This window comes from Pan troglodytes, chromosome 7, assembly GCF_028858775.2.
Source record: "Pan troglodytes isolate AG18354 chromosome 7, NHGRI_mPanTro3-v2.0_pri, whole genome shotgun sequence".
In the NCBI taxonomy this organism is placed as follows: Eukaryota; Metazoa; Chordata; class Mammalia; order Primates; family Hominidae; genus Pan; species Pan troglodytes.
The window spans coordinates 57,255,351-57,271,684 of record NC_072405.2 but is presented as its reverse complement, the minus strand read 5'-3'; positions in this window follow the sequence as shown (position 1 = coordinate 57,271,684).

Sequence of the window (16,334 nt, the reverse complement as noted above, 5' to 3'; positions counted from 1 at the left end):
TACAGGGTTTTTGCTGAGAAATCCACTGATAGTCTTATCCACATTGCCTTACATATGATGTCACCTTTCTCTTGCTGCTTTCAAAATGCTCTTTATTCTTGACTTCTGACAATTTGATTATAATGTATCTCATTGTACCCTTCTTGGGGTTGACCCTATTTTAGGCCCTTTGTGTTTCTTTTATTTTTTTAGACATAGTTTCACTCTTGTTGCCCAAGCTGGAGTGCAATGGTGTAATCTCAGCTCACTGCAACCTCTGCCTCCTGGATTCAAGTGATTCTCCTGCCTCAGCCTCCCAAGTAGCTGGGATTACAGGCACGTGCCACCATGCCTGGCTGATTTTGTATTTTTAGTAGAGATGGGGTTTCTCCATGTTGGTCAGCCTGGTCCTTTGCATTTCTTTAATCTGGGTGTTCATTTCTCTCCCAAGATTTGGGAAGTTTTCAGCCATTAATTATTTAAGTAAAATTCTTGACTCTTTCTCTTCTCCTTCTGATACTTTCACAATGCATATATTGGTTCACTTGATTATGGCCCATAAATCCTGTAGGATTTCGTCATTCTTTTTTATTGTTTTTTTTTTTTTCCTTTTTCTCCCCGACTGGATAATCTCAAATGACCTGTCTTCAGATTCACAGATTCCTCCTTTGGCTTCATTGAATCTGTTCTTAAGGCTGTCTGTTGCATTTTCTGTTTCATTCATTGTACTTACCAGCTCCAGAAATTCTGGGTTTTTTAATGACTTTTATCTCCTTGTTGAACTTCTAGTTTTGTTCATGTGTTGTTTTCCTGATTGAGTTGTCTGACTGTGTTCTCTTGAAAGGTGACAATGTGCTATCAGCCCTCACTCGGTCCCAGCACCTCCTCAGCCTCGAAGTCCACTCTGTCCGCGCTTGAGGAGCCCTTCAGCCTGCCACTGCACTGTGGGATCCCCTCTCTGGGCAGGCCTAGGCCAGAGCCGGCTCCCTCTGCTTGTGGGGAGGTGTGGATGGAGAGGCGCAGGCTGGAACCTGGGCTGTACGTGGTGCTTATGGGCCAGCACGAGTTCTGGGTGGGCGCTGGCTCGGCTGGCCCCACACTCGGAGCGGCCGGCTGGCCTGCGGGTGCCGCCGGCCCCAGGCAGTGAGGGGCTTAGCACCCGGGCCAACAGCTGCGTAGGGTGCGCTGGGTCCCCCAGCACTGCCGGCCCGCCCAAGCAGTGCTAGAATTCTCGCTGGGCCTCAGCTGCCTCCCCATGGGGCAGGGCTCGGGACTTGCATCCCGCCATGCCCAAGCCCCACCCGACCTGTCTGGGTGGGCTCCCGCTCCACCCGAACCTCCCCGACGGGCCTGCCCCCTGCTCCACAGTGCCTGGTCCCATCGACTGCCCAAGGGCTGAGGAGTGCAGGTGTGCAGCTTACAGCTTACTAAGCTTCTCTAAACCAATCATTTTGAATTCTTTGTCAGGAAATTCAAGGATTTCCATTTCTTTTGGGGTTGGTTACTGGAAAATCAGTCATGTTTCATTGGTTTTATATGTTTCTTGTAGCTTTGCATTTATATCTACACACGAAGGAGCAGTCACTTCTTCCACACTTTTATGGGCTGCCTTTGGTGGGGAAAGACCTTCACCTATTGGTGGGTGTGAAGGCACCAGCTGGGGTGTGACAGCTCTGGCTCCAGGTGGATACATCTTGGACTCTGGGCAGCTTAATCAGCTGGGGTCAGCATCAGTGAAGACTGTGGGCACCATCAGTCATAAAAACTGTGGGTGTCCATGATGGTGACAAAAGCTGCTGGGGTCCTCAGTGGTGAAGGCTACTGGACTTCTGCTCTCCTTTTTCCCCACAGAGAGAGGTCACAGCCAAAACGATCCCCTTTGTTGCCAAGCTGTGCCAGGGTAGAAGATGAGGTGATGCAGATAAAACGCTTCCAACACTTTTATATACAGCTGTCCTTGGTTTGGGGGTGCTTTAATGGGTTCCTGCAGCTTCTTCACTGTACTCTGGAGTATTCTCAGAGCTATTTTTGTTGGCAAGTAGCTGTTAAATTCTTGCTTTTGTTGGGGAGACAAGAGCTGGGATCTCCTAGTGTATCATCTTGTTGATATTACTTGCCTGCTTTTAATATTTTAACTAATTTTCCTGATTACAAAGGAATTGAGGTTCTCTGAAGAATATTTCAGATATTTAGGAAATTTTAAAATAAGATGAAAATATTGATTAATATTCTGGTATAAATCCTTCCAGACTTTTACAATGCATTTGTAAGTACACCTACATTTTTGCAAAGAGAATACTGTATTTTTCAGATGATCATATTGAAAATGCACTTTTGTCTTGGTGTACTACTATTTTGTGAACATTTTTTGAGGTCATTATTTGTCTGTAGCTTGACTTGTAATGGCTGCCTGGTATTCCATCATGACTGACTTTATTAAACCACTTTCATGCCATTGACATGTCAGATGTTTCCACATTTTTGCTATTATAAATAATTCTAATACTGAACACTCCCTGTAGATAAACCTTTTCACATAACACAGTGCTTACTTTCTTGGAGTAAGTTTGTAAAAGTAGAATTGTTGGGTTAGAGTCTCTGCATAATTCTGAGATTTCTAGCACGTGTTGCCAGATCATTCATCAGGAAAGGCTTCCAACTGAACTGCCATCCCCAATGTACGAGACTCCCTTTCCCTGCAATATACATTCTTTTAATTTCCTTACCAGCATCACGGACCGTCATGAGCATGATTTTAATTTATCATTTAAAGTACTATTCTTAGACATCTGTACCTAAACTTTTTACTGTATACTGAGTATATACTGACCTCCATATGAATAACCCTCTTTTATTACTTGACATTATTTAAACCTAAAAGATGTTAACAACAAAAAAATCCTAAGTAATTTTAATCCAGCTTAAGATGATCATGGCACTTGACTGTAAGAATTCATAAGCTCTGTTCAAGAGCCTTTCAATATATCTAGAACACATCTCCTCTGCCGTTCATCATAAACTGCCCAAATCACTTCCTTGTGCTGCAATATCTAGATTGATGGATTCTCTTAATTTCACTACTGTACCAACTCAGAAATGATTGTAACACTGAAAATTAACTCACCACATAGTAAGGGTATCTAAGTACCCTTGGGGTAGCTTAAAGGAAGAGCTGTCTCTCCCCTCTTGCCCATTCTATGCCCTCACCTCCCGACTGCTAGGCTTGGCCTGACTTTTCTCCCTGCTAAGTACAGCCAACCTGACTGACCTTGGTCTTTGCCTGGGTTTGTCGGGGGGGTGGATTAAGACTGTGCATGAGCAGTTATAATTTGGAGGATTAGCGATAGCCTTCCTCTAACTGGCTCCTCTCATTGGCTTCCCCTTCTCTTCCCAGCACTCTGTGTGAAGGACCAGAAAGCCAGGCTAGGCCTGTTTAGGAGAGGTAGACATCACCTCGCAAGCAGCATGAAGAAATTCTATTTGGGAAACAATTAAGTGTTTTTTTTTAACTACAGGATTTAAAAACCACCACTGAAAACTGGTAGTCCTGCATTCTTAACCTGCAAATATCTCTGTGTACAAGACTGCACTTGTAAGAAACCAGGCCTGCAATTGCTTGCACCATAAAATCATCCAAAACATTCACTAAGTTCCTACTTTGTGCAACACCATGAGGGTTAATGTATTCTAAGCCGGTTGTCCCTGCCCTAACCCCATTCACCATGTAAAGTGATAATTCCATGGGCCGCTTGTGTCGTCACCTGTCACTGCTTGGATTCATGGTAATAGCGCCTCTCCTGCCTCCCCCCACAAAGTTATATCATTTGTATTAAAGAAGGTTGTTAAAGGGGATTCAAATCAATTACTTTGAAACTATGAAGACAACCATCTGGAGAAAGTTCCTTTGAGCTGCTCTGTAGCTCCCGTGCTTTTCCTGACCCTGTGTCTTATCTCAGGGGGCCATTTCCTCCCAGAGTCACCTCTGACGCTCGCCCAGTCATTCACAGCTAGTGTTTAGTTCTCACCAAGTGCAACCAAGGGAGGATTGGGAATTGCATTAGACATAGAGCGACTACAAAAGATACATAATAAAATAGAAATTTAACCCATATATACATTAATTACAATTTAGCAAGTTGTGAGGATGGTTTGGTAATATTTCCAAAAGAGGCAGAAGTAATAGATCTGCATTTTCTGATGGAGCGACTGCCCTCTCTGTCAGGGATTGAGGCAGATGGTGTCTTGCAGTGTTTTCCAGTCTAAGTTGCCATTGAGGGACAAGCCCTCCCAAACAGGTAGCAAGTAAATCAAAGTGCACTTCTCACAGATATATCTCAAGTAAACTTGCTCAGTTTTTTATTTTTCTTTTTCTTTCTTTTTTTTTTTTTTTTTTTTTTTGACAGAGGAGTCTCACTCTGTTGCCCAAGCTGGCACGGTCTTGGCTCACTGCAACCTCTGCCTCCCAGATTCAAGCAATTCTCCTGTCTCAGCCTTCTGAGTAGCTAGGAATACAGACACACACCACCATGTCTGGCTAATTTTTTGTACTTTTAGTAGAGGCAGGGTTTCACCATGTTGGTCAGGCTGGTCTCAAACTCCTGACCTTGTGATCTGCCCTCCTCGGCCTCCCAATGTGCTGGGATTACAGGTGTGAGCCACCACGCCCGGCCAAACTTTCTCAGTTTCGTGGGAAAGTAATAAAGACAGGAAATCTAATGGAGGCATCCTTAATGAGGCTGGGCGCACGTCTGCATTTGAAGTGCCTTTATCGGCATCACTGCCCGGGCAGCAGCTCACTGACCCAGCTCCACCATTGGTCATTTGTGGCTTTCTGTGGACCTCAAGCCTCCTACCTACTCTTCAAGAAAATATACCCCGCCTAAAACACACATCCTCTCATTTATTTTTACTTCCCTCTTTTCTGTTTTGCTCCACACTGCCCCTATTATGTGGTCCCAGCTAGGCTCACAGAGGTCCCTGGGGTGAGAGATTGTCAGCGTGGAGGACATTTGGATGCACTGGTTGAAACCCAGGCTGCCCTCTCCTAGCCTGAGCTGCACCTGCCCACCTCCCATCTGCATTTCCAAAGCCTCGTGTGGATGAAGGGGACCTAAGCAGCCTGCTCCCTGAGGGAAGACACCACCACTTGGAGCCACACAGCCTGAAGACAGAGAACAGTGTGGAAGTAAGCAGAAGGATTTAGGAATCCTCTCTGTGAGTGGCATTTAGAGCCTGAGTCACTGCCTCCCAGCAGAAATAATTAGCCCAAAAGCACTGGGAAGTCTGGGAGGTTAATTAAAACCATTTAGTCATGTCTTCCTTCATGAATCCTTTAGAAACATGATAAAGTCAGAAAATGGAATAAATTAAATTTTTAAGATCCCCATAATCTCAATAATACATGATATGAAAATCTAATGAGCGCTTTTTCCAGATATTGGGCTAAGCATTTTACATGCATTGTCTCACTAATTTCTCCCAACTATCCTAAGAAGTAAACATTACTCACTATTTTCATCCTACAGATTGAGGAAATTGGATTTTGGAAAATCAGGAATGTCCTATGTGTCTCAACTAGAAAAGGGCAAAAGCCAAGATTCAGACCTTATCTAGTTCTAATGCTGAAGACCTTTGTCTAAAGCAAATCTGTTCTCGCCACATATCCTCCACTTACTCCTGTGGAGTGAGTGAGTGTCTCCAGCTCCAGAATCTCCCAGCAGACCCTCGTGGCTGCAGGCTGGGTTGCTATGTGGTGTACATGTATTGTGAGATCATTGATTCCTCTCCTATCCACTCTTCTCATCTGAACATACCTTGGGATTTGCTTTCTTTAGTGGGAGTTTCCTGCTTGGATGTAATGCCTTTCATATTTGGTGCTAATAAGAATCTGGACATTAGGCTGGGACCTGGCCTTACCAAGAGTTCAGATGTGGTGGAGAACATGGAGTGGTCACTAGGCTGGAAAACTCTGTTGGCACCAAGAGAGGCAGAGTGAGAGGAGCGTCAACAGACTATGCTAAGAGGGAAGAGAGGCAGAGACCACCACCTGCTTGTGAGGAGAATGGTGGAAGCCAGACTCCTCAACTAGAGAGGGACAAGGAATGCTTCTTTGAGCCATCTCGGATGATGTCAGGGAAAGGCTTCTACCTAGAGAAGAAGAAGATGCCGATGATAAGAGGCCATGAAATGAAGTGGCAAACATAATAAATTATAATGTGGTGCTTTCCAGGTGCCAGTCACTAGCCCAAGGATAGACAGCTGGGACATGGTAGAGCTGGGATTTGTACCAGATTTGACCTGCAGCCCAGGCCATTACCCATGTTCTAGCCCTGACTGCCTCTTACTGTCACAAGATACCACCTGGCATGGCACAGGTCACATGAACTTTGAAAGTGTGATATAAGTGAAAAGTGATTATAGGTTGGTAGGAACCATGGCATTTATCATCCCAAATGGGATGCTATCGTGAAAGGAGATGCTCATAGTTACATCAGCACAATGTAATCTGGGGTTGTCCCAGGCAAAGCAGGATGTATTGTCACCCTATTTATAGGTTATGAATTACTCCACAAATTAAATTTATGTAAAATTGGAATAGCACCTGCTCTCTCTGCCTCTACCTCGCAGGGTTTCTGTAAGGTAGGATTGAATGAGATAATGTCTGTTACATCATGTTACAAAGAGGGAAGCTGTTTCCCCCTTTGAATAAACTGTAAGTATGATCTGAATGCATGGATTATGGTAGGTGTGTCAGGACAGTGATATGTGTGCCCATCTTGGGCACACTTGCTTAGGTTCTTCATAGGTGCTCATGTGTAATGATTAAGTATGGGCACCAAAAGCCTGGAAATGGGGAACCCTGGTTTCTGGATCCCTCCCTGTAATAAATGCATGGCATTGCTTAAGTCTCTTACTAGTATAAGGAAGTCGAAGGATGTTTCTAAAGTATCTTTAATAATTGAATTTAGAAAAATTAATTTCATAAAAGTCTAGTAAAGTGCTGGTGTAAACATCACCAGAATGCTCCTGAATGCTACCCTCTTGGAGTCAGCATTAATGCAACTACCCTCCCCCCCACACACACACAGACACACACACATCTCTCTCACGACACACTCAGAACATACAGACATACACACCATAGTGTATCCCATTTACCACATGCAGTAGAGTTATTTGAATCTCTCTCATCCCATCAAGAGTTCACTAATTCTAAAGCAATTGGCATCACACTGCTCACGTCTAGGGTTCTGATTAACCACATTCAAGATTTAATGTGTTTGTTATGCTGGCTCTAAAGTGCTAAAATATCAAAGGGAAATTAATGAGATATGATTTGTATGAAAGGATAAAAGTCTAAAATCCCATTAGATAAACATGAACTTGCATCCAAGTTACGTGAGCTCCAACAAGCCAAATTCATGCCGTGGTCCACTTGCTGTGTTCTTAATTGGGATAGTGTGAATCTGACTAAGTGCAAGGCAAGCTGCTTCCCTCTTCATATCTCTCATTACTTGGTACTGTATTTTGATCCATGTAAACACAGAAAAGAACATAGCAGCCCCAGAAATTCAAGTTAGTCACTAACCAGGAAGTGGGTGCACCTTCCGTATTTCCAGGGACCCTGGCGGTTACGCCATGGGATGTGTGCGTGATGTGTGCAGCCCCTGCAGCCAGCGCCGGCAGACCCCATCCCAGACAACGGAAGCGCTGCGGAGAAGCGGCCCTGCCCCTACCCGCACCAAGCTCTCAGTCTAGAAGAACAGAGTTGCTGTTTGCTGTCTTGGAAACGAAAGACGAGGAAGAGGAGGGGAAAGGAAAAAAGGAGGAGGAAAACAAAAACACGGAGTGGGGCGAGGGGGAGGTGGAAAAAGAAAAAGATTAACTGAGTGGAGAAAAAAGTTTTCATGCCATGAATTTTTTTAAAAAGGAAACAGGTAAGCAGAGAGTTAAGGGAGTGGTGTTTTTCTCTTCTTTCATGGCCACAGGATTCTAGAAAATCAAATAGCAGGTCTGGGAGGGACAGCCTTGCTCCACAGAGTCTACTGAGAGATGGTGCAGTGGGGAGACAGAACTGCAGCAGGGCAGGATGTGGAGCAGGCCAGGGCCTGCACCAGCGCCCAGGTATGCGGCTGACAGGCAGGGCGCTGGCCCGCGGCAGGTGCAGCACCGCCAGTGCCCGCAGCCCCAGGAAAAGAAAACCTGCAGGTGCCGTCAGGACATGTCCTGAGCCTCCGAAGCCACGCGCTTTTCTGAATAGCTGTCCTATGCTCATTGTCTGGCTGCAAGATGATGGTGTGCATTGGGAGGGGACAAGAGGGAGGGAGTGGTGTGTGGAGTCTCCTGCTCTGGTGGCTTTGATGACACACAGGGGTGGCTTCAGAGAGAGGGGCAGTGGGAGGAGGCGGGGCAGGCAGTGGAGATCCCAGGGTGCTGGTGTGGGCTGGCTAAGCCTGTGCCAGAGGAGGCGGGGTGGGGACTCCCCTGCCAGTCCCGGGGCAGCTCCTCTTCCCCCAGAAGAGCGCCCCTCCCTGCCCTCTCTCCCAGGCTGCATGGACGCAGGCAGTCTGTTGACTGCAGAGCACCCCTGTGAGTATGATCCACTGTCCCTACATGCCTGGGACTCTCCTCTGTCTACCTTCAGCCATCTGCGGCACATTGGCTCTAAGCAGTTCAGCTCAGTACTCACAATCCCAAGAATTTATAAATGCTGCCTGAGTCCCTGCACATGCCAGGAGCGCACATGGGTTAGTACACACTGTTGGTGCTCCGGGGCTTCTCTGTTGAGTTACCTCTCAGCCCGCTCATGACCTGTCACCAGAGGCAGTTCTAAAAATAAGCAATTATCACGTTCAGCTGGAAGCAGGAGAAAGCAATGGAGCCACTTGTCTTTTGCCAGCTCTGAATACCTGATCAAGGGGATCTCCCGCCCTCCTCTGAAAGGGCTGGCATACATTTTGGGGGAGTGGGGAATAGGAGGACATTTTCCCTTTGTACAAAGTTAACTCCGTGTTGTGGTTGTTGTCCTACTGGCTGCAGCCAGGGAGCAAGGAGGCAGGAATGAAGGCAGGGCAGTGCTCCCGGCTGGGCCCTGGGAAAGGAGCAATGCTCCCTGGCTAGACCCAGGGAAAGGAGCAATGCTCCCTGGCTAGACCCAGGGAAAGGAGCACTGCTCCCTAGCTAGATCCAGGGACAGGAGTAGTGCTCCCAGCTAGATCCAGGGACAGGCTGCTCCCCAGCTAGACCCAGGGAAAGGAGCCCTGCTCCCTAGCTAGATCCAGGGACAGGAGTAGTGCTCCCAGCTAGATCCAGGGAAAGGCTGCTCCCCAGCTAGATCCAGGGACAGGAGTAGTGCTCCCAGCTAGATCCAGGGAAAGGCTGCTCCCCAGCTAGATCCAGGGAAAGGAGTAGTGCTCCCAGCTAGACCCAAGGACAAGAGTTGTGCTCCTGGCTAGACCTTGGGAGAGGAACAGTGCTCCCAGCTAGACCTTGGGAGAGGAACAGTGCTCCCAGCTAGACCCAAGGACAGGAGTAGTGCTCCCAGTTAGACCTTGGGAGAGGAGTAGTGCTCCCAGCTAGACCCAGGGACAGGAGTAGTGCTCTTCACTGGACCCAGGGACAGGAGCAGTGCTCCCCAGCTAGACCCAGGGACAGGAGCAGTGCTCCCAGCTAGACCCAGGGACAGGAGTAGTGCTCTTCACTGGACCCAGGGACAGGAGCAGTGCTCCCCAGCTAGACCCAGGGACAGGAGTAGTGCTCCTCGCTGGACCCAGGGACAGGAGCAGTGCTCCCCAGCTAGACCCAGGGACAGGAGCAGTGCACCCCGGCTAGACCCCGGGACAAGAGTACTGCTCCCCAGCTAGAGGTGCACTCAAGCCCTTCCTTCGTTCTCCGGCCTCACAGGGCCGCTGCTGCAGCCTCCTGAAAAGGTGCTCTGAGCCCTGCATCCTGCCCTGTGCTCTGAACCCAGTGCTCACAGCTGATCCCCCTGGATGGAGCAAGCACACCTCTGCTTGGGCCACTGAGCAAGAACTCAGCGCCATGCCAGGGCTCCCTCCTCCAGAACCCACCATGCCCCTGCGTGCACTCTACAGGAAAGGCGGCGGCCAGGAGGGACTGCAGCCCGGGTGCCTAGAGCACTCGGTGCCTCACTTTACACAGTCATTGCGGGGTGGGGTTTTCCTCAGAACACCTGCCATGCAGGGTGGGGAAGATTTAGGTGAATAGACTGAAAGCACCAAGAGTGGTACCCAGCACATAGGAGATGTTCAGTACTTGTCAACTCTCGTGATTGTGACGTAATGCAAAAGTCCGTATGCATTGCAGCGTTCTGTTCAGTGTCATGCTCTTGAGAACAGCCATGCTGACCCTACATGCCACCTGGGTCACACCTCCCAGCGTTCAGGCAGCGCTCAGTGCATGCTGCTGGCTGCCAGCCCACCTGCAGCTATTCCAGGGCAGGACTGGAATTCCTCCAGGGTTCCGCGTCCTAAGTGGGCAGGCCTGGCAGGAGCCAAGGTGCAGTTCAGCTGCCACAAGTAGGTGATTAAGAGATTCCTCATTGTATGATACACAAATACCTTCCCTGCAAAATTGCCGAGCTAAGAATGCAGTGTCTACTTCCACAGAATGCTGACTCTTGGTCAAATCAGTATCCCTGTTGGCTGAGCATCCAGGGATGTTCTCTTTAGGAAAACAGTGCCTCAGAAACTCACAGCTTACTGTGAAGAAATCTTTTCCTGTACCTATTACTAACCACCCAACTGAAACCTATTGCTATGTGAGTTTTAGAGCACTTTGTTTTCTGGTCTTAATTTAAGTTCTGGTTGTATGTGCGTGCATGTGTGGGTGTGCATGTGTGTTATGTATTCCTCCATGCACACATGCATGAGCTCACACATGCATGCATGCATGAGCTCACACATGAAGTGAGACCTCCTCTCTGGATCTCCCATGTCATCAGCTCCACCTGGCTTTGCATTTACTTGCATGTCTTGCTGAGGAAGCCTCTAGATTAATGCACATGGTTTTCTACTCACCCTGTGACTATTCCAGTCACTTCATGGAGGGTTATGGGAAAATAGAGTTCATGGTAAAGGTGAGCTGGACAGTCCTGGGATCATGAGCAACAGATGTGCCTTCAGGCCTTTGATTACAGCCTCAGGCTGCAGGCTGCTCCTGCCCACTGGCTCCTGAAGGCTGACCTGCAAAAGCAGCCCTGTTCTCAGCTCTGACGGCAGCAGGGGCGGGAGGGCAGGTGCAGGTGAGCAGACCCAGGTGGGCAGGCACAGGTGAGCAGACCAGCTGGCTGATGCTGATGGCTGAGAGGGTAGAAAAGTAATGCCCTAGTCCCATAGGCCACACAAACTGTATGTGGCCATACAAGTTGGTTCCTTATAAACAATCAAGAAAGAGTGCGGATATGAGACCACAGTAGCACTCACTGTACAAGTCCATCTAGTAGCACCTAGAATTGCTCTTTGATGGACAGCATCAAGCTGGATGAGCATGAGCAGTAAGCAGGCAAAGTAAAGCCAATGGTATTTTTGGCAGTTAGAAATAATGTGGCCAGCCACAATGAGGAAGAACACTGATGGGCCCTGCCAGAAGTAAGGCAGACCACCTTCCTCAGCATCCCTCTGCAGTGGTCCTGGAGGGCCGAGTGGGCTTGCCAGCTGGGAAGAGAGGAATGATCTACTTTGGAAGGCATGTCAGTACATCTAATATTAAAAAGAGATTTATCCCCACTGTGCTCATCAAGTGGACGGAGGCCTCCCTCACCGCCTTTCACCCACAAGTGCACTGCCACACATGGGTCTCTGACTGGAAAGTTTGGGGGCAGCACGGGGAGGGCCCAGGACTTGCCAGACCACCCCCCGCCGTGTGTTCTCACGTCTGCATGCCATCGCCCCAGCATGGGTGCTGCACGGCGTGGCCCCTTCCTCCGTAATTTATGGCTTGCTGTGCACCTCATGCTGCCACTTAGTCCCTGAAGAAAACATTCCTCCCCTAACACACATCCCCTTGTTTATTTCTGCCTCCCTCCTGGCTGTTTTTCTCCACATTGCCCCTGTTATGGGGCCCCAGCCACTCACACAGAGTTCTGGGCCTGCAGGGTTTGCCGGCTGAGAGGACATTAGTCTACATGGGTGAAACTCAGGCGCCCTCCCCACTGAAGTGCACTGTCACCGCCTCCCTCCCTTTGCCAGCAGACATCCACTGACTAGACAATGGTCACTTAACTGCCTGTCACCTGTGCAGTGGACAGAGCATTCTCGTACCCTAGATGAAATGCACAGCCTGTGTGAAGAGGTCCAATAAAGCAGAAAACGAGATTTTTCACTCCTGTCACTGGAGAATACTTGGAGTATTTCAATCACCGCTATGGTCACAAAGTCAGTGGCACCTGCTCCACCACTACTAGCAAAACTTCCTCATTGTTCCAGTGCCAAGGAACAAATCACAGGGGTGAAGACTGCAGACCCTGGAGTCCAGCCTTGCGAGCCAGACGCAGGTCCCAGGGCAGAGGACGGGCCTCCTGCACCCACAGGGATGCCCCTCTTCTGCTCTCAGCCAGGCCCCTGCTGAGAGTTGTTTGCTGCCACTTACTTCTGAGTCAGCTTCTCCCTGGCTCTCTGAACAGGCTCATCTCTGCAGACATCTCTTAGAGCTTGAAAAAATTATATAAATCTTTCAAGATCCAGTAGCACACAACCTTTGGTTTTATAAAAAGCATACATGTTGGTTCTGATGAACGCTGGCCTTCTCATGTCAACAAATGCCTATTTCACCAAACGATGAGTTTCACCTCTCTTCTGAGATACGCACTAGTATAAACACAACATGACCCCATATATGTGAGATGGGTTTGCTCCTTGAAACACCATAATAAGGAAAGAAATTGACTGACAACAGACTGAATGAAGGCAAGCAAGCTCTCACCCTGGCCTGCGGCCGGGAGGGAGAGGCGAAAAGGGCGGTGTTTCTCTCTCCTTTCACGGCCGCAGGATTCTAGAAAATCAAATAGCAGTCTGGGAGGGACAGCCTTGCTCCACAGAGTCTACTGAGAGATGGTGCAGTGGGGAGACAGAATCGCAGCAGGGCAGGATGTGGAGCAGGCCAGGGCCTGCACCAGCGCCCAGGTATGCGGCTGACAGGCAGGGCGCTGGCCCGCGGCAGGTGCAGCACCGCCAGTGCCCGCGGCCCCAGGAAAAGAAAACCTGCAGGTGCCGTCAGGACATGTCCTGAGCCTCCGAAGCCACGCGCTTTTCTGAATAGCTGTCCTATGCTCATTGTCTGGCTGCAAGATGATGGTGTGCATTGTGGGGGGACAAGAGGGAGGGAGTGGTGTGTGGAGTCTCCTGCTCTGGTGGCTTTGATGACACACAGGGGTGGCTCCAGAGTGAGGGGCAGTGGGAGGAGGTGGGGCAGGCAGCAGAGATCCCAGGGTGCTGGTGTGGGCTGGCTGAGCCTGTGCCAGAGGAGGCGGGGTAGGGACTACTCTGCCAGTCCTGAGGCAGCCTCTCTTCCCCCAGGAGGGTGACACTGTCTCCTGATGTCTGGGAAAGTTAGACGGGAAGCCCTACACACCTTCAAATCCAGCCCTCGCTGCCTGCAACAGGCTTCAGTCCTTGGCCAGTATTTAATATTTCCCTCCATTATTTTGTGAAAAAAGGAAGACATGTTAAGCTCGCAACACTTTAGAAGATAAATGTGACATTAACAGTGCCATCACCACAGTTTGCTAGGGCAAGCCATGGCAGTGCGGTCTCAGGGAGGACCAGGTCTCACCTGTGCCCACAGAGGGGACTGCACATGGCTGGCCACAGTCATGCACCCAGATATCATGCCCTGCTGCATTTTTTTCTGTTTATGTTTCTCACTTTTCCCCTTCTATAGAACGTAAATCCATGAAAACACGGCCCTGGTCAGTCCTCTTCTGTGCTGTCTACCCATATGGTAGTGGGCACTCAGTCAATATTTGCTGAATGAGTGAAGGATTGAACCCCACGGCACAGCATTAGTGGAAAACTTATTTTGACCTGAATGTCAACGGAGTGTGTGTGCTCAAGGCAATGTTGTTTTTCAAGAAAGCAGATGTGACGCCATTGTACACCCAACAAATACAAATTGCGGGGCTTGGTAACTCTCCATGGCCTACAGCTCTGACAGCCTCTGATGTGCTGTGTGAAACCAAGAGCAGAAATGGATGTCTCCATTCTACTCATCCGTGCATGGCTGCAGTAGCAGCCAGTTCATTTTGGTCCTGTTTCATTTGGTATTAAAAATGCCCCTGTAGGCTGGATGTGCTGGCTCACACCTGTGATGCCAGTACTTTGGGAGGCCGAGGCTGGAGGATTGCTTGAGACCAGGAGTTCGAGACCAGCCTGGGCAACATGGTGAAACCCTGTCTCACAAAAAAATGCAAAAATTAGCTGGGCACAGTGGCACTTGCCTATAATCCCAGCTACCCGAGAGGCTGAGGTGGGAGGATCACTGAGCCTAGGAGGTCGTGGCTGCAGTAAGCCGAGGCCGTAACGCTGCACTCCAGGCTGGGTGATAAAGCAAGACCTTTGGAGAACAAAAGGGGGTTAACTGCAGACACTCGCACACCTGGCAAAGTTACTGGAAGAAGCATGTCTTTGCCTGGAGAACAGCAAGGGCTGATTCAATGCCTTTATTTGGACTCTGCATGTGGAATTTTATTACTTGGAATATATCCTCAAAAAAATGGAAGTAAAGTAAGCAGACTAAACTGAAGTGTATAATAAGTTTGGTTTGATTTAAATAATTATTACATTGATAAGGTTAGAACAAGCTATGACAATGCATTAAGAAATAAACATCATTGTGAAACTTAAAAATTAAGCTATGAGATATTCTATGATTCCTAAGATGAGCCCCTGCAGGTATAGGTAACTGAAGGATTTCACTAGGGTGATGATTCTATTCATCTTCAGCCTCCTGGTAAAGTTACATTGATGAGGGGTTTGAAACCTATAGGTTTTTAGCACTCGGCTAACCACAAAACCATAACTTTCAAAGGAGGTAAATGTGCAGGTCAACAGAATAGGAATTTATATGGTAAACGTTACACTGACTGAGAAACTCTCTCCCTTCCTCAGCAGACACTGTTATTCTTAGACAGGATAGGTTCTGAGCCAGTCAGGAGGTTAGGAGAGGGTGTTAGGGCAACTTGGTGCTTCTGAAAGGCTGTTGAGGTTTTTGGCACACACTACAACTCTCTGAAAGACAATGGATTTCTGGAGATCCTTTGAGTCACCTTTGCCATGATGCTGCAACCCTAGGCCTGTCCACACTCCCACACCTCCGTGTCTCTTGCAGGAATGGACTTCCTTCCCTTTTTCTCCCTTCTGCCTGGAAAATTTCTGCTCTCCCTCCCCGGTGAAGCCCTTCCAGCCTCTGCCAAGAAGTCTGGCCACCCTGAGTGTGTTGTCCAGGCATCTCTTACAGCCTGGGAGAGCATCACACTTATTATCAACTTTGATGTCATGAGGCCTGGGACTCACATTCTCCACAGTGCTCTTGTCTGGTGTATAATAAACCCGCATTAAACTGATGACAAATGAAGAGCATGCTCAGCTCAAACTCGTGATGCTAGAATCTCAGAAATTTCCCCATACATCCCCAGAATTCAGCTCTTCCTTTGCAAATGACAAATGTCCTGTAGCAAACCATCTGTGGGAGCCTTACAGTGCCAGGGCCTCTCAGCAAGCATGCACCCCATGGACCTGGCCGCCTTTGGAACGTGTTCCCCTCCACAATCTGCATCTTCATTATTTTAAACCTTGAACACCATCTCCTCAATTTCTTCCTCTCAAACTGCACTTTGTCTTCCATGTCATAATCGCCCCCACTACCTACTTCAGTCTTGACATTTTCTCCCAGTTTTCCAGCCTGCACTGGCCTCTTTCCCTCCTCCCTTTTGGGCATTCCTCGCACCTTTTCTCCATCTGAGTGACTCCCTCTCATGCACCAGACATGTTCCTGGCGTTGTCTTTTCCCAGAAACTCTCTCTGGTGGCTCTTGGCGAGCTGTGTTCCCTTAGTAGGGTTAGCACACTCCCCTGTTACCCTATTGTCGTACTTGGCCCTGTAAAACACAATTTCCTGTTAGTGTATCTTTACACTCTACAAAATATAAACTCCTCAAGAGACAAAATAGATCTCATTTACCTGCAATTTCCATGTCAATACATGACAGTTAAGCTCCCACCCTGTGTGAAGATTCTACAAGCCGTCTGGGGCGGGTCTGTGGAGCAGAGGGCTTTGCAGAGGCTAAAGAGCTCTCTGGATCCTTGGAAAGTTAGAGCACTCCAGGAAGATTGCTAAGTA